At 35.8% G+C, this 25480-nt stretch overlaps 1 protein-coding gene across 4 annotated transcripts in view; it reads left to right on the top strand.

Moving 5' to 3' along the window:
• LOC106094398 (transmembrane protein 64) overlaps positions 1-25480 on the top strand; it is a 101277-nt gene that overhangs the window by 60378 nt on the left and 15419 nt on the right. The gene's annotated exons all lie outside the window — the stretch shown is intronic.

The following is a 25480-nucleotide window of genomic DNA, read 5'->3' as shown; positions in this document are numbered from 1 at the left end:
AGGCATAGTTACAGAGGAAGAACTGCACGTAAGAAGCCCTTTATAAATAAAACAAACCGAGTGAAAAGGCTAAACTTCGCAAAAATGTATGTAAAACAGCCCGAATCATTTTGGAAAACAGTCATTTTTGCAGACGAGAGCAAGTTTAATCTTTTTGGGTGCGATGGAAAGGTCATAGTGTACAGAAAACCAAATACAGAGCTTGAAGAACGAAACACAGTTGCTACTGTAGTGCTACACAGTGGTTTAATGGTTTGGGGGTGTATGGCGGCTTCAGGAGCGGGAAATCTTGAAATTATTAATGGAGTAATGGATCATAAGTATTACATTGACATTTTAAAGAGGAATTTAAAAGATAGTGCTGTAAAACTTGGGCTTGGTAATAACTTTCAATATTATCAAGATAATGACCCCAAACATTCTGCTTTAAATACCAAGATGTGGATGCTGTATAACTGCCCCAAAGTCATTAAAACTCCTCCTCAAAGTCCCGACTTGAACCCAATTGAACATCTTTGGGAACATCTCGAACGCAAATTGAGAACGCGCAATTTTTCGAGCAAGAGTCAAATGCAACAGGTGATAATGGAGGAATGGACTAATATAGACCAAAATATAACCGCTAAATTAGTCCAATCGATGTCAAACCGTTTAAAAGAAGTTATAAGACGCGGTGGTCGAATAACAAAGTATTAATTTTTTTAAATTATGTTATTTCTTTTTTTGTTTTTTTGCAATGATGAATACTTTTTTTGTTTAATTTTTTGTGTTCAGCTGTAAAATGGCCCTTTTTGTTCCAATAAATACTATTTTTTTCTTTAAAAACAATGAAATTGTGTACATATATATCACACAAGCACTACTGCATCATTAGTTTAATATGTTTTTATTCCAATTGTCTTTTGTAGACTTATTAAAAAAAAAACATTGAATGATGAATACTTTTTTGACCGCTGTATATAATCCGATCTGTCGATTATCCTTGTTCAATTCCTAGAAGCTTTTATTTTTGTCTGGTTTGGAAGAAATTTGGTACGTAGAGTAAAGTTATGACTTTCAACTAATTTTATTTTCTGTCAATTTTACGCAGAATTCATGGTGGTGGGTTTCAAATATTCGGTCCGGCAGAACTTAGCACATTTTTACCTATTAATACATAAAATCTATGTCGAAATTTAGTCAAACTTTAATTTTGCATCCCCATTGAAATATTGAATAGAACCTTGCAAGATTTTCTTACGATAGGAATAAAACTGTGGCAACTACAGCCTTAAAGGGCAATATCGGATGAAAGATATATATGGGAGCTATATCTAAGGTAGGCCTGATCCTGTTTTAATGAATTTTTGCACACGTATTAGGACGGCAAATAAAATATCTCGTGCCAAATTTTGTAAAGATGGGAACAAAATTGTGGTTATTACATGAATATGAATAATATATTGTATGTAAAATTTTGTAAACATCGGATCAGAAATATGGCTATGACAGCCTTAGAAGGTCATACATATCCTATGAAACATAAATATATATGGGAGCTATATCTAAGTCTGATCTGATTTTGTTAAAAGTCAATAGCCTTCTCCCTTGAACCAAAAAAGAAACTTGTGCAAAATTGTATGACACAAGAATACATGGTTAGATAGACAGACGGACATAGCAAAAGCGAATCAGGAAGTGATTCTAAGCCGATCGGTATACTTATCAATGGGCCTAAATATATAATACCCTACACCTACCCTATAAGTACCAATTGGGAGCTATATTCTAAACCATTTTAAATGGACCTCGATGGAGGTTTCAGATGGGTTAAAGTATCCGCATCAAATTTCGAGCCAATATGTTCATAGTGTAATAACTACGGCTTTATAAGTGCAAATAGAGCGATACATGTATACGTACACAGAAAAAATATCACGAAATTATTTTCAATTAATTTTCCAATTGAAAATAAAAATCTGTTCAATTAAAAAATTAATTGAATCAATCATTTTTTAATTGAATCTGGATTTTTTTTCAATTAAGATCGTGATTTAAATTTTAGCAATTTTCAATTAAAAAATTAATTGATTAAATCGTTTTTTAATTAAATCTCAACTTTTTTTTTTCAACTACGACCGTAATTAAAATTTTCAATTAAAAAATTAATGGTTTCAACCATTTTTTAATTGAATCTGAACTTTTTTTTTCAATACGATCGCGATTGAAATGTTTTATATTTTCATTTAAAAAATTAATTAATTAAATCAAATGAAAAAAGATTAATTGAATCCATCATTTTTTAATTGAATCTGGATTTTTTTTTTTTTCAATTAAGATCGTGATTTAAATCTTAGCAATTTTGAATTAAAAAATTAATTGATTAAATCGTTTTTTTAATTGAATCTCAACTTTTTTTCAACTACGACCGTAATTAAAATTTTCAATTAAAAAATTGATGGTTTCAACCATTTTTTAATTGAATCTGAACTTTTTTTTCAATACGATCGCGATTGAAATGTTTTATATTTTCAATTAAAAAATGAATTAATAAAATCATTTTTTTTAATTGAATCTGAACTATTTTTCTTCAAGTACGATCGTGATTGAAATTTTCAATTAAAAAATTAATTGACTCAATCATTTTTTTAATTGAACCTTAAACAATTTCATAAATAAAATGTGATTTAAAAAGTAACCTTTTTCAATGAAATTCAATGACGGCCAAGACCACAAACTTTTTTCCTTTGTTATCACTCAAATTGTTCGCCAATTTATTAAAAACAACTGATTTTATAGAGGGAAAACAGCAGTTTTCATTGAACTGGCGGACGAATCGAGTCTCAAAAAGAAAAAAATTTTAGTTGTTTAGGCAGTAAATTCTTTGAATAATTTTTAATGGAATCGGAAATTTTTTAGACCCAACCGAACTGTTATAACTGTCCGCTTTTGAAAAAATCGAACAGCTCAAAAACAGTCCTTCGACTACATTAACCTTCGACTACATTTTCATAGTTACTGCCTCGCTACTCTTCCTTTTATAATTCGGAAAACAATATTTTCCGTTTCATTTTTGGAAAAACCGCTGGAAGTGTTTTGTTTCTAAGGAGGGATCATGGACCCCAACATAAACCTCAAATCCATGTTGCATCGAAATCGAGGCAGCGCCCTATACAGCGCGCTTTTCGCAAAAGTTTTAATAGTGCATTTGATTATTTTCAATTAAATGTTTAATTGATCCAATTAAAAAAATTAATTGGATGTTTTGGAAGTTTCAATCATTTTTTTAATTGGATCATTTAAAAAATTAATTGAAAATTTAAAAAAAAAATTTGATCATTTTTTTAATTGGTTAATTTTTTTTTTAATTGTATATGCAAGTTTTTCAATTTAAAATTTTTTCAATCACCTTTTTCACAAACTGTGAACGAAATTATCATTTTCGTGATTGAAGCAGTTTCAATTAAAAAATTAATTGGATCAATTAATTTCATGATTGAAGCCGATTAAAATTTTCGTAACAATCGGTTGACAATTGATATATGGGAGCTTCATCTTAATCTAAATATAAAACCGATTTCGACCAAACTCCTTAGATATTGTGTTAGTGGCCTAGGAAAACGTTGTGCAAAATTTAGGTATAATTGGTCAATAAATGCGCTTGCAGTGGTTCCAGCATTGAAAATCGGGCGATATATATATAGGGGAGCTGTATCCAAATCTAAACCGATTTCAATGAAATTCATCAGTTATGAGTCGAATGTTATAAGAAAATCTTTCCTGCCAAAATTTCAGAGAATCGGTTAACAAATGACCTCATTATTGCAATAGTCCAAATTGAAGGACCATATATATATAAGAGCTATATCCAAATTTGAACCGATTTCGACCAATCTTCTTAGATATTGTAATAGTTTTTGAGGAAAGCGTTGTGCAAAATTTTGGGAAGATTGGTAAACAAATGCGCTTGCAGTGGCTCTAAAAGTGAAATTCGGGCGATATATGTGTATATCGGCAGCTATATCTAAATCTGAACTGTTTTCTGTGAAATTCGCCATTAATTTTAAGAGCCATAGGAAAATCTTTTTTGCCAAATTTCGATAGAATCGGCTAACAAATTACCACATTATCGCAATATTAGACCAAATCGGACGAACATATGTATGGGAGCCATATCCAAATCTGAACCGATTTTTTCGAATTTCAAAAGGCTTCGTCTCTTGGCTAAAAAAATGTCTGTGCCAAATTTTAAGATGATTGGATTACAATTGCGACCTGTACTTTGTTCACAATTAAACATGGACAGACAGACAGACGGAATCCGACTGATTCAGTCAAAACGAATCAGAAACTGATTCTGAGTCGATCGGTATACTTATCAATGGGTATAGCTCTCTTCCTTTTGTATGTTACAAATAAAAGCACTAAGTTATATTAAATTGTACCTCAGTAGTGGTGTAGAGTATAAAAATGAATTGAAATTTTTTACATTTTCAATTCTTTTTTAATTAATCCAATTAATAAAGGGGTAACATTTTCAATTAATATTTTAATTGATCCAATTAAAAAGTGATTGGTTTTTTTTTTAAATTTCAATTAATTTCTATATTATGTGGTACACAGATGTTTTCTTCCCGAAACATGAACTTGAGGCGCATTGTTTGGTCAAAAGTTCGTTGGACAATAAACAAAAACTCTCCCGTGGGGGTTTTCCAAAAAATGTCGGTTGTCGTGTAGGGGTGCCCTATAGATTTGTTTTGTTTGTTGTGGTAGCAGTGTGTTGTACATTGAGGCGGCAGCCCTTGGCTGATGAGGGACTCCATCGGGTTAAAAGTTCAAGTCAGATACAATTTCCTTTTCAAAGAATTTCAGTGCAAAGTTGTCCTGTATAGTTATCGATAACATGCCGATAATAAAAACCAATTAATCGTGATTTGCGCTATATATTGGGTTGCCCAAAAAGTAATTGCGAATTTTTTAAAAGAAAGTAAATGCATTTTTAATAAAACTTAGAATGAACTTTAATCAAATATACTTTTTTTACACTTTTTTTCTAAAGCAAGCTAAAAGTAACAGCTGATAACTGACAGAAGAATGAATGCAATTACAGAGTCACAAGCCGTTGAAAAAATTTGTCAACGCCGACTATATGAAAAATCCGCAATTACTTTTTGGGCAACCCAATAGTACCAAAATAAAACAGCAGTTATAAAAGAAGACGTATAGGATCTAAAACCAATACATATTTCAAACATTTTTCGGCTTAATAAAAATAATGATTGAAACAATTCAATTGTCAATAACATCTTCTATGAAAAAATTTGTCAGATTTGATTAAAAAATTATTGAATGAATACATTCTTTTCGCGTCTAACAGATACCGGCACTTAGGTGGGGGCACAATACCAGACATGAGCCAACTTAGGGGTGTGCCATGGGAAACAATTAAGGATTAAGTAGCACGGAATTCCTAACTTAGATTTCCCTTTCGAGTTTACTTTTTTAGTATTACGGGCGCACAACAAGCCGATTACTGGCTCAGGTGTATGTCCTTAGTGGCATGGGGCGGATTAATAACCGCACCCTCTTTTCAACCTAACCTAACCTAATTCATTTTTTTTTATTGAAAATTACTAAATGTTTAATCAAGATTTTTAAAAGAAGAATGATTGATTTAGAAAAAAATCAATCGCAATTGTGATTGAAATTGAAATTTTTTTCAGATTCAATTAAAAAATTAATTGAATCAATTATTTTTCTAATTAAAAATGTCAATGACAATGCAATTGAAAAAAAAATTATATTCAATTGAAAAAAAGATTCAACAGTTTTTTAATTGAAAACGATTTTATTTTCAAAAGAAAAATTTTTAATAACAATTTTTTTTTGCAATTTATTGTTTGTGAAGAAACATTTTATTTTTGTTTAATGATTCGTTTAAATTTTCCAAATGAAAATCTCATTGGGATACCTTCATCCTAACTCTAGCTAGAATTTTTCTAAGACAGCCCTTTTTTGCTCTATTTTACTACCAACTCGGCGTTTAACAAAAGAATTAAAAAAAATTTAGTCACCCTTGCTATTTTTCGAAAATTAGATTTAGAATAACAAAAAAAAATTTAATTGTTTTTTATTTTATTTTTAACCTTCGGCCTCTGCTTATTCACACTCTTAATTATTTACATGGCCTTTGGGGACAGAATTTTAACGTTCTAGTTGAGTTGTTCAGAAGAACCAAATTCATGTGGTTTAATGTGGGTATATTTTCATTTATTTTTGGAAAACAAAATAAAATTTGGAATGACCTAAAAATAATTACACACTGAAAGCGATATTAAAAAATACTTTGGTTTTGTCCACAAAAGACTCTGGAAACAATTTAATGCCTCATGTTGTATCGGAAATTGTATACTGCAATTTGATTATAACAAGATTTAAAATCTTTAATATAAAGTTTCATTACTATAGACTCCATCATATACTTGTATCTTGTCTACTCTTGCTTTCCCCTCTGCAAGAAGGCAAACATGTCTTGATACACTTAGTAAAAAGGCATTTAGTTCGGCTGGGCCGAACTTTGGATACCCACCACCTCGGGTATATATGTAAATCCCATTTCGTCACAATTCACTGAAAATTGGATAACTTAAGCAACCAAATTCGGCACGGATATTGAGTGGTCTAATATATATGCCACTATTAAATTTTTTAGAAAAAATATTGGTCTTTTTGGCAGATATATCCAATTATAAACCGATCTGAACCATATTAAGGCCGGATATCGTGAGGCTCAGAAAAATTCACTGTTTCAAATTTTAGCGAAATCGGGTAATAAATAAAGATTTTATGGGCTTCAGTCCACTTGTCGGCAGATCGCAGCTATATATAAATATAGTCCGATCTGAACCATATTTAGGTCGGATGTTGGGAGGTCTTAACCTTCTCACTGTTTAAAATTTTAGGGAAAGCGGGTAAAGCTTTTATTGGCTTCAGACCCCTTATCGGCAGATCGGTCAACATGGCAGCTATATCTAAATATAGTCCGATCGGAACCATATTTAGGTCGGGTATCAGGAGGCTAAAAATAACTCACTGTTACAAATTTTCAAGCTTCAGGGAAATTGGGTAATAAATAAAGCTTTTATGATCTTCAGACGCTTTATCGGGAGATCGGTCTATATGGCAGCTATATCTAAATATAGTTCGATCTGAACCATATTTGGGTCAGTTGTCGGGAAGCCTTAAACTACTCACTGTTTGAAATTTCAGCAAAATCGGATGAAAAATAAAGCTTTTAATGGGCATTACACCCATTATTGGAAAATCGGTCTATATAGCAGCTATATCCACATATGTAGTCCGATTTGGCCCGTTCAAGAACTTTACCAGCGTGCATCAAAAAAACGTATCTGTGCCAACCAACGATTCATGGTTAAATTATAGACCAAACTGAAGATGTTTGACAGTGAAACAAAACACGAAACGTGCGTGAAACCAGTGTTGCCTAAAAGAAAAAAGCTAAAAAGTCACCCTTTACTATAGTCCTCATCATTCAATTCATTTATGAGCCGAATCAGACCATAACTTGATATAGCTCCAATTGCATAGCAACTCTTATTTTTGTGTGAAATATTTTTCATTGATTCAAATGACAAAAATGAGTGGGAGTAATCTAATTTTAAGAATCCAGTAACGAATCCAGCTCGATACGCGGAAAACAAATATCACAAAATTTTTTTCAATTAAAAATTTAATTGAAAGTAAAAATGTTTTCAATTAAAAATAGAAATTTTTTCAATTAAAAATTTAATTGAAAGTAAAAATGTTTTCAATTAAAAATAGAAATTTTTTCAATTAAAAATTTAATTGTAAATAAAAATGTTTTCAATTAAAAATTAATTAAATCAATCATTCTTTCCAGCTCAAAAAGACGTATCAGTGCCAACTTTGAGCTCAATATCTCAATGTTTGAAGCCTGTAGAGTGATTATAACAGACGGACAAACACATGATGGACATGATTTAATCGTCTTAGAATTTTACGACGATCTGAAATATATATACTTTGCAGGGTTGGAAACTAATATTTCAAAGTGTTGCAAACGGAATGACTAAATGAATATAACTCGTTCTGAGTCGATGTAACTATGTCCGTCCGTCCGTCTGTCGAAATAACGATAGTGCTCGAACGCGTGAAGCTAGTCACTTGAAATATTGCACAGATACTTAGCATTGATGTAGGTCGTTGGGGATTGCAAAAGGGCCATTTTGGTTCAGATTAAGATATAGTTCTTATATAAACCGATCTCGGCATTTGATTTCTTGAGCCCTTACAAACAGCAATTTTTCTCAGATTTGGCTGAAATTTGGCATGTAATGTTCGGTTAAGACTTCCAACAACTGTGCCAACTACGGTCCAAATCGGTTTATAAGCTGATATAGCTCCCATATAAATTGATCTCCCGATTTGACTTCTTGAGTCCTTACAAGCCGCAATCTTTGTCCAAGTTGACTGAAATTTTGCATGTGGTGTTCCGTTATGACTTTCAACAACTGTGCTGAGTACGGTCTATAACCCGATATAGCTCCCATATAAACCGATCTCCCGATTTGACTTCTTGAGCCCTTACAAGCCGCAATTTTTATCTAATTTGGCTGACATTTTGCATGTGGTGTTACGTTATGACTTCCAACAACTGTGCTGAGTACGGTCCGAATCGGTCTATAACCTGATATAGCTCCCATATAAACCGATATCCCGATTTGACTTCTTGAGCCCCTGGAAGCCGCAATTGTTATCCCATTTGGTTGAAATTTTGCATGTGGTGTTCTGTTACGACTTCCAACAACTGTGCCAAATACAATCCAAATCAGTATATAACCATGTGTCCAACCATCAGTTCCCATGTGAATCTGTCTCTCGATCATCCTTGTTCGGTTCCTAGAAGCTTTAATTTTTGCTGGTTTGACAGGAGTTTAGTATGTAGAGTAATATTCAACTAAATTTATTTTGTATATATTTTTAGCAGAATCCATGGTGGCGGGTTCCTTAGATTCGGCCCGGCCGAACTTTGCACGCTTTTACTCGTTCGTTTTGCACCCAATCATTGTTTGACTTTCAAAAGTATATTGATCTTTTGTTCTTGGTTTCATTTTATTATTATTTGAATTTATTTATGATGGAAACGTGCGTAGTATTTGTTAACAAATAAAATTGTTTAGTTTATAACTTAAACATAATATTTGAAACAAAGGCCATTTTGCACTTTTGCGCAATACCTTTACAAAAGAATGAAAGAAAGAAACGCCAAAGTAAAATAAATAGTATTGCTTACACAACTGGAATAAAATATTCTTTGTTGACTGATTCCCAAAAGAAAGGAAATTGTGGGACTTGTATATATTGTTAGCCACACAGGGTTTCTGCATGCATGCGAGTATGGTTTTTATACCCTCCACTATAGGATGGGGGGTATACTAATTTCGTCATTGCGTTTGTTACACCTCACAATATTCGTCTAAGACCCCATAAAGTATATATATTCTTGATCGTCATGACATTTTAAGTTAACATTTTTAGTAAAGCTAGTCGCTTGAAATTTTGCGCAAATACTTCTTATGAATATTGGGCGGTTGGGATTGTAAATGGTCCATATCATGGCCCATTGGAATCTGCCACTACAGGGCGCAATTCTTATCCAAATTGGCTGAAATTTTACACAATGACTTTTAACGGGTGATTTTTTAAGAGCTATAAAAAAAAAAAAAAAAAAAAAAAACAGCTGTTGTATTTTGGGCAAAAAAAAGTTGGATATCATCTCACGGTAGCACTCACCATTCACAGTTTCGTTACGATTCGCATCATCTTTGAAGTAGGGTCCAATGATGACACCAGCCCATAAATCGCACCATGTGGTGTTCCGTTATGACTGTGGCCTTTCCTGGTTCCATTGGTAGCTCCTGCAATGCATCTGGCTGATCTTCACTCCAAAAACGACAATTCTGCTTATTTACGTACCCATAGAGCCAAAAAAAAGAGCTTTGTCGTAAAATGGAAGAAGCGCGCAACGAACTTTCTTAACAGAGCACACATTTTGATAGTAAACTTTTATAATTGGCAGGCGTTGTTCGTTTGTAAGGCGATTCATGGCTAAATTAAAGACCAAACTGAAGATGTTTGACAGTGAAACAAAACACGAAACGTGCGTGAAACCAGTGTTGCCCACAGGAAAAAAGCTAAAAAGTCACCCTTTACTATGGTTCTCATCATTCAATTCATTTATGATCCGAATCAGACCATAACTTGATATAGCTCCATTTGCATAGCAACTCTTATCCATTATCCTTTGCTTGCCTAAAAAGAGATACCGGGCAAAGAACTCGACAAATGCGATCCATGGTGGATATGATTCGGCCCGGCCGAGCTTAGTACGCTTTTATTTGTTTGTGTTCATAGGGTGTTTTTATACCCTCCACCATAAGATGGGGGGTATACTAATTTCGTCATTCTGTTTGTAACTACTCGAAATATTCGTCTGAGACCCCATAAAGTATATATATTCTTGATCGTCGTGACATTTTATGTCGATCTAGCCATGTCCGTCCGTCTGTCCGTCCGTCCGTCCGTCTGTCTGTCGAAAGCACGCTAACTTCCGAAGGAGTACAGCTAGCCGCTTGAAATTTTGCACAAATACTTCTTATTAGTGTAGGTCGGTTGGTATTGTAAATGGGCCATATCGGTCCATGTTTTGATATAGCTGCCATATAAACCGATCTTGGGTCTTGACTTCTTGAGCCTCTAGAGTGCGCAATTCTTATCCGATTGGAATGAAATTTTGCACGACGTGTTTTCCTATGATATCCAATAACTGTGCCAAGTATAGTTCAAATCGGTCCATAACCTGATATAGCTGCCATATTAACCGATCTTGGGTCTTGACTTCTTGAGCCTCTAGCGTGCGCAATTCTTATCCGATCAGAATGAAATTTTGCACGACGTGTTTTGTTATGATATCCAACAACTGTGCCAAGTATGGTTGAAATCGGTCTATAACCTGATATAGCTGCCATATAAACCGATCTTGGGTCTTGACTTCTTGAGCCTCTAGGGGGCGCAATTCTTATCCGAATGGAATGGAATTTCGCACGACGTGTTTTGTTATGATATCCAACAACTATGCCAAGTATGGTTTAAATCGGTCCATAACCTGATATAGCTGCCATATAAACCGATCTTGGGTCTTGACTTCTTGAGCCTCTAGAGTGCGCAATTCTTATCCGATTTGAATGAATTTTTGCACGAAGTATTTCGTTACGATATCCAACAACTGTGCCAAGTATGGTTGAAATCGGTCCTTAACCTGATATAGCTGTGATATAAACAGATCTGGGGATTTGACTTCTTGAGCTTCTAGAGGGCGCAATTCCTATCCGATTTGGCTGAAATTTTGCATGACGTATTTTATTTTTACTTTCAACAACTGTGTTTAATAAGGTTCAAATCGGTTCATAACCTGATATAGCTGCCATATAAACCGATCTGGGATCTTGACTTCTTGACCCCTAGAGGTCGCAATTATTATCCGATATGCCTGAAATTTTGTACGACGGATCCTCTCATGACCATCAACAAACGTGTTTATTATGGTCTGAATCGGTCTATAGCCCGATACAGATCCCATATAAATAGTTCTCTCTATTTTACTTCGTGAGTCCCAATGGGCGCAATTCTTATACGAATTGGCTGAAATTTTACACAGGTCTCCAACATATAATTTAATTGTGGTCCGAACCGGACCATATCTTGATATCGTTTTAATAGCAGAGCAACTCTTTTCTTATATCCTTTTTTTCCTAAGAAGAGATGCCGGGAAAAGAACTCGACAAATGCGATCGATGGTGGAGGGTATATAAGATTCGGCCCGGCCGAACTTAGCACGCTTTTACTTGTTTTTTAAGTTTTTGTTTTTTAAAATGCTAGTTGAAATAATTTTTTTGTATTCTGCACCACAGGGCACTTGTGCCAGCTACCCTGTATATCTACATATTTTTTGTGTGAAATATTCATCATTGATTCAAATGACAAAAATGAGTGGGAGTAACCTAAGAATCCAGTAACGAATACAGCTCCATACGCAAAAGACAAATATCAAAAAACTTTTTCAATTAAAAATTTAATTGAAAGTAAAAATGTATTCAATTAAAAATAAACATTTTTTCAATAAAAAATTTAATTGTAAATAAAAATTTTTTAATTAATTAAAAATTTAATTGTAAATAAAAATTTTTTAATTAATTAAAAATTTAATTGAAAATAAAAATTTTTTCAATAAAGAATTTAATTGGAATTAAAACTGTTTCTAATTAAAAAATTAATTAAATCAATCATTCTTTTAATTCAATCCCGACTTTTTTCAATAACGATCGTGATTGGAAATTTTCAATTTAAAAATTATTTGATTCTATCATTTTTATACCCTCCACCATAAGATGGGGGGTATACTAATTTCGTCATTCTGTTTGTAACTACTCGAAATATTCGTCTGAGACCCCATAAAGTATATATATTCTTGATCGTCGCGACATTTTATGTCGATCTAGCCATGTCCGTCCGTCTGTCCGTCCGTCCGTCCGTCTGTCTGTCGAAAGCACGCTAACTTCCGAAGGAGTAAAGCTAGCCGCTTGAAATTTTACACAAATACTTCTTATTAGTGTAGGTCGGTTGGTATTGTAAATGGGCCATATCGGTCCATGTTTTGATATAGCTGCCATATAAACCGATCTTGGGTCTTGACTTCTTGAGCCTCTAGAGTGCGCAATTCTTATCCGATTGGAATGAAATTTTGCACGACGTGCTTTGCTATGATGTCCAACAACTGTGCCAAGTATAGTTCAAATCGGTTCATAACCTGATATAGCTGCCATATAAACCGATCTTGGGTCTTGACTTCTTGAGCCTCTAGCGTGCGCAATTCTTACCCGATCAGAATGAAATTTTGCACGACGTGTTTCGTTATTATATCCAACAACTGTGCCAAGTATGATTCAAATCGGTTCATAACCTGATATAGCTGCCATATAAACCGATCTTGGGTCTTGACTTCTTGAGCCTCTAGTGTGCGCAATTCTTACCTGATCAGAATGAAATTTCGCACGACGTGTTTTGTTATGATACCCAACAAGTGTGCCAAGTATGGTTTAAATCGGTCCATAACCTGATATAGCTGCCATATAAACCGATCTTGGGTCTTGACTTCTTGAGCCTCTAGAGGGCACAGTTCTTATCCAATTTGAATGAATTTTTGCACGAAGTATTTGGTTATGATATCCAACAAATGTACCAAGTATGGTTGAAATCGGTCCATAACCTGATATAGCTGTCATATAAACAGATCTGGGGATTTGACTTCTTGAGCTTCTAGAGGGCGCAATTCCTATCCGATTTGGCTGAAATTTTGCATGAAGTATTTTATTTTTACTTTCAACAACTGTGTCAAAAAAGGTTCTAATCGGTTCATAACCTGATATAGCTGCCATATAAACCGATCTGGGATCTTGACTTCTTGACCCCTAGAGGTCGCAATTATTATCTGCTATGCCTGAAATTTTGTACGACGGATTCTCTCATGACCATCAACAAACGTGTTTATTATGGTCTTAATCGGTCTATAGCCCGATACAGATCCCAGATAAATCGTTCTCTCTATTTTACTTCGTGTGCCCCAATGGGCGCAATTCTTATACGAATTGGCTGAAATTTTACACAGGTCTCCAACATATAATTTAATTGTGGTCTGAACCGGACCATATCTTGATATCGTTATATCTTTTTTGCCTAAGAAGAGATGCCGGAAAAAGGACTCGACAAATGCGATCCATGGTGGAGGGTATATAAGATTCGGCCCGGCCGAACTTAGCACGCTTTTACTTGTTTTAATTGAATCTGAACTTTTTTCAATGACGATTAATTGATTGATTGCAATTTTTTGTCATTTTCAATTAAAAAATTAATTGATTCAAATTTTATACATAAATGTGATTGAAAATTTTATCTTTTTAAATTAAACAATAACGGCCCAAACTACAAAATTTTTTTTTCGTAGATTCTATTCGTTCGTCAATTCATTGAAAACAGCTGATTTTATAAAGGGAAAGCAGCTGTTTTCATTGAATTTTGGAACAAGTCGAGTGACAAAAAGAAAAATATTTTAGTGATTTGGGCAGAAAGTTCTTTCAACCATTATTTAATTGAATTGGAAACTTTTTATACCCACCACTTTAGAATGGGAGTGTATTTATTTAGCCATTCCGATTATAACACCTCGAAATATTGATATGCTACCCCATAAGGTATGTATATTCTGAATCGTCTAGCCATTCTTAGTCTACCTAGCCATGTCCGTCCGTCTGCTATCGTGATTTCGATATGGGTCGAACGCATAAAGCTAGTCGCTTGATGTATGTCATTGGGGATTGCAAATTGGCCGTATCGGTTCAGATTTGGTATTGACCATATATAAACCAATCCCCAGATTAGACGACTTGAACCCTTAGTAGCTTCAATTATCAGCCGATTTGGCTGAAATTCGGAACAAAACTTGGGTTATGACTTCCAACATCCATGTCGAGTATGATCGGAAGCGTTCTATAAACAGCTATAGCCTCCATATACACCGATCCCCGGATTTGACTTTTTCAGCCCTCAGAAACCTCAATTTTCTTCCGATTTGGCTGACATTTGGAACAATGACTTATGATATGACTTCCAACATTCATGCCAAGAATTATCCGAATCGGTCTATAAACAGATATAGCCCCCTATAAACCGATTGCCGGATTTGACTTCGTGAGCCCTTAGAAGACTAAATTTTCACCTGATTTGGTTGAAATTTGGTCCAAAAACCAAATCGATCAATATGGTGACAAAAGCCCCCCTAAGTACCGCTATCCCAATATGACTTCTGGAGACTAAAATAATTCAAATACAAACTCAGTTAATAAGGGTACATTTTTAACGGAATCCATGGTGGTGGGAACCCACCACCGCTCAAATTTTTGATAAATACTTTCTATATATGGAAGATACAACCCCACGTAGTCTTTCGACTATCTTTTTAAATTTCTAGACGCAATTTTATTTATGATCAGGATATGCATATTAATGGCTTCTTTAGCATGGATCTCATTGTAACATATTCTATATAGATTTGTTTCTGTTGGGTTTACTGCCCCAATGCATGTAATTCACAAAGTTAGTGTAATAAAGATATATTAATTACTGGTAGTCTATGCTGGTAGACATATGGGTATATGTCTCGCTACTCTTTCTTTTATAATTCGGGAATCAATATTTTTTTTTTGCTTTGGAGTGATCATGAACCGAAACATACATATGTGAACCATGTTGGATCGAAATTGAGGGTGCAGGCTGTACAGCGCACTTTTCGCAAAAAATTTTAATACAACATTTCTATATTTTTCAATTAAATTTTTAATTGATCCAACTCAAAAATTAATTGGATGTTTTGGAAATTTTAAAAATTTTTTTAATTGAATCAATTAAAAAATTAATTGGAAATTTTAAAATTTTTAACCATTTTTTTTATTGAGTATGCAATTTTTATACCCTACACCACCATTGTGGTACAGGGTATTATAACTTTGTGCATTTATTTCCCTCGATTAGATGGAGAAGACTAGCTCTTCTTGATGATAAGTATACCGATCGGCTTAGAATCACTTCCTGATTTGATTTAGCTATGTCCGTCTGTCTGTCCAAGTTTTCTTGTTCTTGAACGCTGTTGATTTTGAACAAAATGCGTGTCCACGGCACCAAAGCAGCTTCCAAAATGTTTTCCCTAACATAACTCACATTTACTTAGACTCCAGACTCGATGAAAAGCATTGGAGATCGACCATTGGCGATCGCTGCTGCCCATACCATCACTTGAAATGGAGTTTGTAGGCTCAAATTTTCGTACACCCATTAAAATTAGTCCGCTGAGTCCGCAAGCACTGCCTGCAGATATTAAATTTAAAATTTTAAACCTTTTAAAAAATCCATCCATAAAAAAATTTTTCAATTTAAGGCGTTCATTATGTGTTTAAAAGCATGAAACTAATAGTAGTAGTTATTTGACTGTTTTTATTCAAATTCGCTAAATAGTTAGCAAAATGTATAAAATAGAAAACAATTTACTCTATATGCATGTACAATATAAACAAAGGATGAAATATAAATGTTTTTGAAATATGTACGATGTTTTTTTAGTTTTTTCCATGTGAAAACAGCATAAAATGTTTGCTGTCTTAGCAACAAATTACTGCTGTCCCATTTTCAGCTGACTTTCTGCTGCTACAGCAAACATTTTTGCTGTTTTTACTAACAAATTTCTTTGAGTGTACGTAAGATTATTTTAGGCGCAGTCACGATCAACATTTGCATGAAATAATCCTCAAACATTAAATTCTATGGACCGTACTATCGATTCAAATAAAGATTTCATGCTTTTTTCTGAATTTTATGTGTTCTTCTGAAAAATAAACTTTCCTATAGCTCTTAAAAATTCACTCTTTATAAGAGTTCTCGGGACCTGAATCAAATATGATCCATTGGCATATTACTATGGATAAGGTTGTGGAGTAGTTATAAAATAGAATGGCTATTTTATACAGGCTATTTTATACCACGTTTGTACTTGTTTCTATTCCCGCCACCAAAGGATGGAGGTACATTTATTTTGTCATTCCGTTTGCAATACATCGAAATATCCAATTCCGACCCTATAAAGTATATATATTCTTGATCGTCGTTGTCTGTAGAAATTGCGCTACAGTCTTTAAAAATACAGATATTGAGCTGAAACTTTGCACAGATTCCTTTTTTGTCCATAGGCAAGTTTAGTTCGAAGATTGGCATATCGGACTATATCTTGGTATAGCCCCATATAAACCGATCCGCCGATTTAAGGTCTTAGGCCCATGAAAGCCATTTTTATTATCCGATTTTGCTGAAATTTGGGACAGTGAATTGTGTAAGGCCACTCGATATCCTTCTTCAATTTGCCCCGAACGGTCCGGATTTGGTTATATCTGCCATATAGACCGATCTTTCGATGTAAAGTCTTGGGCCCATAAAAGGCGCATTTATTGTCCGATTTTGCCTAAATTTGGGACAGTGAGTTGTGTTATGGCTTTAAAAACTCATCTTCAATTTAACCCAGATGGGTCCAGATTTGGATATAGTTGCCATAAAGATCGATCTCTCGATTTAAGGTCTTGGGACTGTAAAAGGCGCATTTACGGTCCGATTTCACTGAAATTTGGGACATTGAGTTATATTAGGCCCTTAGACATCCATCTTCAATTTGGCCCACATCGATCCAGATTCAGATACAGTTGTGATACGAACCGAAGTCTTGATTTTAGGTCTTAGGACTATAAAATGCGCATTTATTGTCCGATTTTGCTAAAATTTGGGACAGTGAGTTGTGTTAGACCTTTCAAAACTCATCTTCAATTTGACCCAAATAGCTCCAGATTTGGATATAGTTGCCATAAAGATCGATCTCTCGATTTAAGGTCTTGGGACTGTAAAAGGCGCATTTACGGTCCGATTTCACTGAAATTTGGGACAGTGAGTTATATTAGGCCCTTAGACATCCATCTTCATATTGGCCCACATCGATCCAGATTCAGATACAGCTGTCATACGGACCGAAGTCTTGATTTAAGATCTTAGGATCATAAAATGCGCATTTATTGTCCGATTTTGCCTACATTTGGGACAGTGAGTTGTGTTAGGCCTTTCAAAACTCATCTTCAATTTAACCCAGATGGGTCCAGATTTGGATATAGCTGCCATAAAGACCGATCTCTCGATTTAAGGTCTTGGGACTATAAAAGGCGCATTTATGGTCCGATTTCACCGAAATTTGGGACAGTGAGTTATATTAGGCTCTTAGACATCCATCTTCAATTTGGCCTACATCGATCCAGATTCAGATACAGCTGTCATACGGACCGAAGTCTTGATTTAAGATCTTAGGACCATAAAAGGCGCATTTATTGTCCGATTTTGATGAAATTTGGAAAAGTGCGTTTTGTCTTCGTCATACAGCTCATACAGTTCGTGGTTCATACGACGCCTATATTCTCCATTAACGCAAACTGCTACATATATTTTACGAAAATCTTTCTCTCAAACACTCCAAGCACTGCCTCGTCTGCTTTCAAAAGTGCCCATGCCTCAGAATCATATTACAAAGCGGGTCGTATCAGTGTCTTCTATGGTGTAATCTTCGTCTGTCGAGAGGTGGCCTTGTTTGTGAACTGCTGACTTAATCCAAAGTAGCATCTGATTGCCAGTATTATTCCTCGCTTTATCTCAAAACTGGTGTCACTCGTTTCTGTTACGGCGGTACCGAGGTAGATAAAGTTACTGACTATCTCAAAGTTGTGGTTTCCAACTTTCTCCACTTTTTTTCCCTTGCAGAATATCGAAAGAACAGGAGAAACTTTTTGAAGTGGGGAGGCCCGTATTAGGATTTTATTTTAGATTCATGGTTTCTTCGGAGAAACTTCTTCAATTTGTATTAAGTTACCGTTTACCTGCACGAGTTTTAATATTTTTTTCATTCATAAAAATCAAAGTATAGCTACCTGGCGGCATGGAAATACCCAAAATCCATATGTTGTTCATATTGTCTTTACTGCTGAATCTAATTAACTGTATTAGAGGAAATGGGAAGAATTTAGCTTAACTAACACCTCATAAAAAGGTGATTCTACTACATATATATGACAATACTAAGCTGAAATTCAATTACTAACCATATGTTAAATGCTTCACATTTGTTTGTTAACCTGAATAAATATCAAACTTAACAAATACGAGAACTTTTCCCAAATGAGCAAAGTAGTCGTTACTGATTTTCAGAATGATTGTTTGCCATATTTGGCTTTCTATTTTAGCTTAAACTTATGCCCAATGATCTCTTCTAAGGCATTTAACGTTATTATTCATTTTTTTTTAGAGTAAATAATGAAATATGCGATTTTTAACATTTGTTACTATGTTGATATACACAAAAAAATATATGAATTTAAATAAATATTCATATCTACGTATGTATTGAAGCTTGTGCCATTGTCATTACTACAGTTGAATGATATAGTGTATAGAATAGAATGATACTCATGGAATTTAATTTAAGATCTTATGGAACACATACAAGGCTAGTTACGGTTTTAAAATATATTGGGTTGCCCAAAAAGTAATTGCGGATTTTTCATATAGTCGGCGTTGACAAATTTGTTCACAGCTTGTGACTCTGTAATTGCATTCTTTCTTCTGTCAGTTATCACCTGTTACTTTTAGCTTGCTTTGGAAAAAAAGTGTAAAAAAAGTATATTTGATTAAAGTTCATTCTAAGTTTTATTAAAAATGCATTTACTTTCTTTTAAAAAATCCGCATTTACTTTTTGGGCAACCCAATATAATAATAATAACAACAACAACAAAACTAGTAGATATACGAATAATATACGAGGTCATTTCTAAAATATTGTAAAATGGAATTTCTACGAAGATTTGAAAGATAAATTGACAGCATTCATATTCGAAATTCTTCTTAGGAGAAAAGAGATGTATGTTTGTATGGGCTTTAGGTGACATGTGATGAGATGAGAGACTAGGCTTAATGATCACACCTATGGATGTGAGAAGTGGGTGTTTTACATTGATTAGTTGTTGGTTAGTTGTAACATGCCATTATAGAGAATGAGTTCCTATGGTATTAGCTAATGTATAGACAGAGAGCATACACTCAAAAAAAAAAAAAAAAAAGTGCCACAATGGTTGAGCAAACCCGGCCGACACTGGATAACTATGAGCATCACACGGGCCCGGAACTTTGAGCTCTGACGGGAAGCTTAGCTGAAGACCACCGGGCACGTCCACAGGTTGCGGGTGGTGGAAGCTCCGTTTTTATGCGGAGTAGCTGCAAATGCGGCCGCGGGCAGTCAGCGATTTTTGAGAGGAGAGTCTCAGTGAGGAGTCAGGTGACACTGGCTCTTAATTAAATACTGAGTGCCAATGTTACCCGATATGACAAGGCGAGTTATTGGCGCCTAAAAATAACCAATGGCCAACATCAGCGTCTGTTCGCAGGTTAGGGGCGGTTGGGGGCGAGCGTCGGATCTTGGAGCAAACGGCTCGCAACAAAGAGGGATACATGTGTAATCCCACAAAACCTATGCGGTTGGGGCGCTGGGCCAGTAACCCGACCCCGGAAAACTATGAGAACTGCTCTGAGAAACAAAGGAATAGTAAAAACGGACCCCCCAACGTTGACGACCCACGCAAACGAAAGAAGCACCATGATATGCGGATCTGCACCTGGAATGTCCGCACTCTTTATAGGGAAGGTGCAGTACATGCGCTGGCGGATGTATTAGAGAAGTACAAGGCGGATATTACCGCCTTACAGGAAGTGCGATGGACTGGCAATGGCGTCAATACAACATCAAACGGTGACGAACTATACTATAGCTGCCATTACACGAGGCATGAATTTGGCTGTAGATTTGTGGTTAGTCGGGGACTGAAACTCCTTGTCTCCAACTTTAGTCCGGTGGATGAGAGGCTGGTATCGTAGGCCATAATTCGCATTTAAGCCAAATTCTTCAAAGTCAGCCTTATTTGTGCCCATGCTCCGACGGACGACATAGACGATCAGACCAAGGATATTTTCTACGAGCGCCTAGAGAGAGAATATGACCGCTGCCCCGCCCATGATATTAAAATTGTTCTGGGAGATTTTAATGCGAAGATAGAGAAGGAAGACATTTTTGGTCCAACAGTCGGAAAGTTTAGCCTCCACGAGATAACGTCCAGTAATGGGTTGAGGCTGATAGATTTCGCCGCGGCAAAAAACATGGTAGTTAGTAGCACCAGATTTCAACATAAAAATATTTACAAAGCCACATGGCTGTCAACCGATCAAAACACGATCTATCACATTGTGATATATGGAAGGCATTCATCCAGCGATCGATCCGTGGAGCGAGTATAGATTCGGATCATTACGTTGTTGCAATAAAGGTTCGCACCCGTTTGAACATGGCGAGGGAAGTACGATCTGACACTGCACGGAAGCTGGACAATGAAAAACTGCAAACACAACAGATGGCAGCGGCATACTCCACACGACTGACCCAACCGCTTGATGAAAGCACTCCTTATTCCGATAATATAATGGCGCACTGGCAAACTATTGCCCACTCCATGGAAAATGCAGCGAAATCCGTACTTGGTTACCGGAAGCCTCCTCCAAGAAACCCATGGTACAACCAAGAGTGTCGCGATGCTACTGAAGCCAAGAATGCGGCATATAGAACAACCCTGCAATCAGTAGCAACGATCAGGAGAGGTAAGAAAAGGAGAGAGAGGAGAAACGTCTATTTCGCAGAAAGCAAAAATAAATGGAAAGACGTGAGTGTGAGCGAATTGAGATGTACAGGAGTCAGAACGAAGTCCGGAAATTCTACCAAAGAATTAAACATCAAACTGATGGCTTTGGTGCAGGCACATCCTCCTGCAGAGGCAAAAAAGGAAATCTGGTAACTGACACAGATGACATGCTGAGGATATGGAATAAACATTTTACTCAACTGCTAGTGTCCGACGTTGGCGACGAAGAGGATACCGCAGAACAAATACCTGATGATGGTATAGAATGTTTACCTCCTAGTTAGAATTAGGTCCAAGTAACAGTGACCCGACTAAAGAACAACAAGGCTGCAGGAGCCGACGGGTTACCCGCTGAACTATTTAAGACCGGAGGCTACACGCTGATAAGGCCTATGCATCAGCCTATCTGCGCAATCTGGCTAGAAGAACGCATACCCGATGATTGGAACCTCAGCATAGTATGTCCCATACACAAGAAAGGAGACAAGACGAAATGTGCCAACTACAGAGGAATAAGTCTCCTCCTCATCGCATACAAGATACTCTCAAGTGTACTGTGTAAAAGATTTAAACCTAAAGACAATGAGATAATTAGGCTTTATCAATGCGGCTTTAGACCTGGTAAATTCATTCTGGACCAGATATTCACACTGCGCCAAATCCTGGAAAAGACCCGAGAAGGACAAATCAACACCTACCATCTCTTTGTTGACTACAAAGCCGCCTTCGATACTCCTTTACGTTCAAAGGTATTTCAAGCCATGTCTGAGTTTGGAACCCCTGCGAAATTAATAAGACTTTGCAGGATGACACTTGTTGATATGCGTTCCTCCGTAAGAATAGGAAATAATCTTTCCGAACCATTTAGTACCAAACGAGGTTTCTGACATGAAGACAGCCTACCGTGTGATCTCTTTAATATCCTTTTGGAGAAGATTATATGAGATGCAGATGTGTATAGATATGGCACACTAATCACAAGATAACACATGCTACTCGCCTATGCCGACGACATCGATATCATAGGTCGGTCACTGGAAGTAGTAACTGCAGCCTTTGAAATAATCGAAAGACAGTCAGTGAAAATGGTTCTAGCAGTAAATGGAGATAAGACGAAATGGATGGTTTCAACACCCAAAACGCCTTATGCAACCTAGCAGATAAAGAAAATGGAGAAATTTGGGAACCACAACTATGAGATAGTCAGTAACTTTATCTACCTCGGCAACGCCGTAACCGAAACCAATGACACCAGTTTTGAGATTAAGCGAAGAATTATATTGGCAAACAGATGCTACTTTGGACTAAGTAAGCAATTTAGAAACAAGATCACCTTTCGACAGACGAAGAGACTGATGCTACCCGTGTTGTTATATGGTTCTGAGGCATGGGTACTTGTGAAAGCAGATGAGGCAGTGATTGGAGTATTTGAGAGAAAGGTTCTTCCTTAAATATATGGAACAGTTTGCGTTAATGGAGAATACAGGCGACGTATGAACCACGAGCTGTATGACGACGATAGCATAGTTACACGCATCAAAATACAACGGCTGCCTTGTCGGCTGTCTATTGTCAGAATGGATGAAGAAGCTCCAGCAAAAAAGTCTTTTGAAGGCAAACACGATGGTACACGCAAACCGGGAAGACCAAAAGCCCGATGGAAAGATCAAGTGGTGGAAGACACCTCGAAACTTAATGTCAGAAATTTTAGAATGAGCGCAGAAGATCGAGGCGCTTGGAACGCTATTCTATGTTCGAACAAATATTCCGTCATAGCCAATTAAAGTAAAGTAATGGTCGAGCTTAAATAAACTACTTTCGAATTAAGGTGAACTTCATATAGCGCTAAAGACAATTTTATTCGTTTGTAGCTAATGCATTTCTAAAATGTAATTACACCATATAAACTTCGTTATGGTTCAACGTTAAATAAATTAAACTAAATTATTCTTTTTTCAGTGCATGTGATGAACAATCGTGAGAGATAATTTGGAGTATAATTACTTGCAAAATTATTTGCCTTAAAATATTCAGTCGCTGCATAAATTGTAATTCAATTTTAAACGTTCCTGCAAACAAAGTTAAATAAAGATGAGAGTTATTTTCAGTTTTTTTTATTTCTAATTCTTAGCAAAATTTCAGGCCATGTCACGCTGCATGTTTGGGCTATTCTAAGCAGTAGCGATGAGAACTAATTTCCACTATACCATTGCAGCATACTAAATTTATTCCCGTAATTGTGTTTTGAGACGAGAAAGAAAAACATTATTTAAACAAAAAGAAGAGATGGATATCGCAACTCGCTAAATTTACAATGGTCATTTTATTTCATATTTTTGCACTTTTTTTATTTGTTGTTTTCTTTCTACCGCGCACGACTTTTCTTGGCAAATGTGTACATCAGACTAATTGTGCGACAAGGGAATGCTTTGCATGGTTTCAGCTGTTACCTGTGTGTGTTGCTGACGCCTTTTTGTCGGCGGCACATCTATCTGCATTGCTCTGAATGGTTTATGACGTTGCGCATGACTATTGCATATTTGTTTTTAGTATAAACACAGGCAGTTTCCAATAATAGCATAAAATGGTCACAGTTAAACATATATAATGTCCCACAGACAGAGGAAAATGTTGTTGCTTTTGTTGTTGTACACTGAGGCGACAGCCCTTGCCAATGAAGAACTCCATAGGTTCAATCCGATACATATAACCGGCTGCCTTGGGATTGGACGAAATTGTAAAAGGCGGATTTGGCTTTTTAAATAAGAATTTGTATCGGTATCAAACATTTAATGGTTTCTAAGGGCATTTTATTTAGGATTTTTAACATGGATCTATTGTCCTATACAAAATGAAGTCACAAATCAAACGCTCTTGTGATTGATGCCTTTAGTAAGCAAAAAATATCATATCATTTTAAGCATCAGTTATTGCGTAAAACCGTTTGTCACATTGCATACAATTCACAATGCTCCAACCATTAGTTCAAACAAATCTAGCACACATAACGTTGTTGCGGTTAAGTTATTTTTGTTGTTTTCTGTGTAAACGATATGTAGAAATCAAAGTTTAATACTGGCTGATTTTCCAAATGTAGATAAAGTGTGAAACACACATGAATGTGATATGAGCCCAACGATATTGTAAGCAGTGTTGCCGTTTCTGGTAGGTTCCTACCAAAATTGGCTGGTTCTTATACCCTCCACCATAGGATGGGGGGTATACAAATTTCGTCATTCCGTTTGTAACACCTCGAAATATGCGTCTAAGACCCCATAAAGAATATATATTCTTGATCGTCATGACATCTAAGTCGAACTAGCCATGTCCGTCCGTCGATCGAAAGCAAGCTAACTTTCGAAGGAGTAAAGCTAACCGCTTGAAATTTTGCACAAATACTTCTTATCAGTGTAGGTCGGTTGGGATTGTAAATAGGCCAAATCGGTCCAAGTTTTGATATAGCTGCCATATAAACCGATCTTGGGTCTTGCCTTCTAGAGGGCGCAATTCGTATTCGACTTGGCTGAAAATCGGTTTATAACCTGATATAGCTGCCATATAAACTGATCATGGATCTTGACTTCTTGAGCCTCTAGAGGGCGCAATTCTCATCCGATTTGGCGGAAATTTCGTACAACGGTTTCTCTCTTGACCTTCAATATATTCCGATTTTGCTTCTTGAGCCCCTACAAGGCACAATTCTTATCCGAATGAACTGAAATATTACACAATGACGTCGAAAATGTTCAGCATTCATATGTGGTACGAATCGGACTATAACTTGATATAGCTCAAATAGCATAACAGTTCTTATTCAATATTCTTTGTTTGCCTAAAAAGAGATACCGCGCATAGAACTCGACAAATGCGATCCATGGTGGAGGGTATATAAGATTTGGCCCGTTTTGCTTTATTTTGATATTGTATTTTGAATTTCAATTAGACGAGGCCACAAAGGAGATATGAAACCAGAATTAATTTTTTATTAATTATGTGTAGTACTTTCGTTTGAGGAAAGGAAATGCATAAA

Source organism: Stomoxys calcitrans, chromosome 1 (genome assembly GCF_963082655.1).
Source record: "Stomoxys calcitrans chromosome 1, idStoCalc2.1, whole genome shotgun sequence".
NCBI lineage: Eukaryota > Metazoa > Arthropoda > Insecta > Diptera > Muscidae > Stomoxys > Stomoxys calcitrans.
Note: the sequence above shows the minus strand (reverse complement) of the source record. Positions and strands in the feature narration are given on the sequence as shown.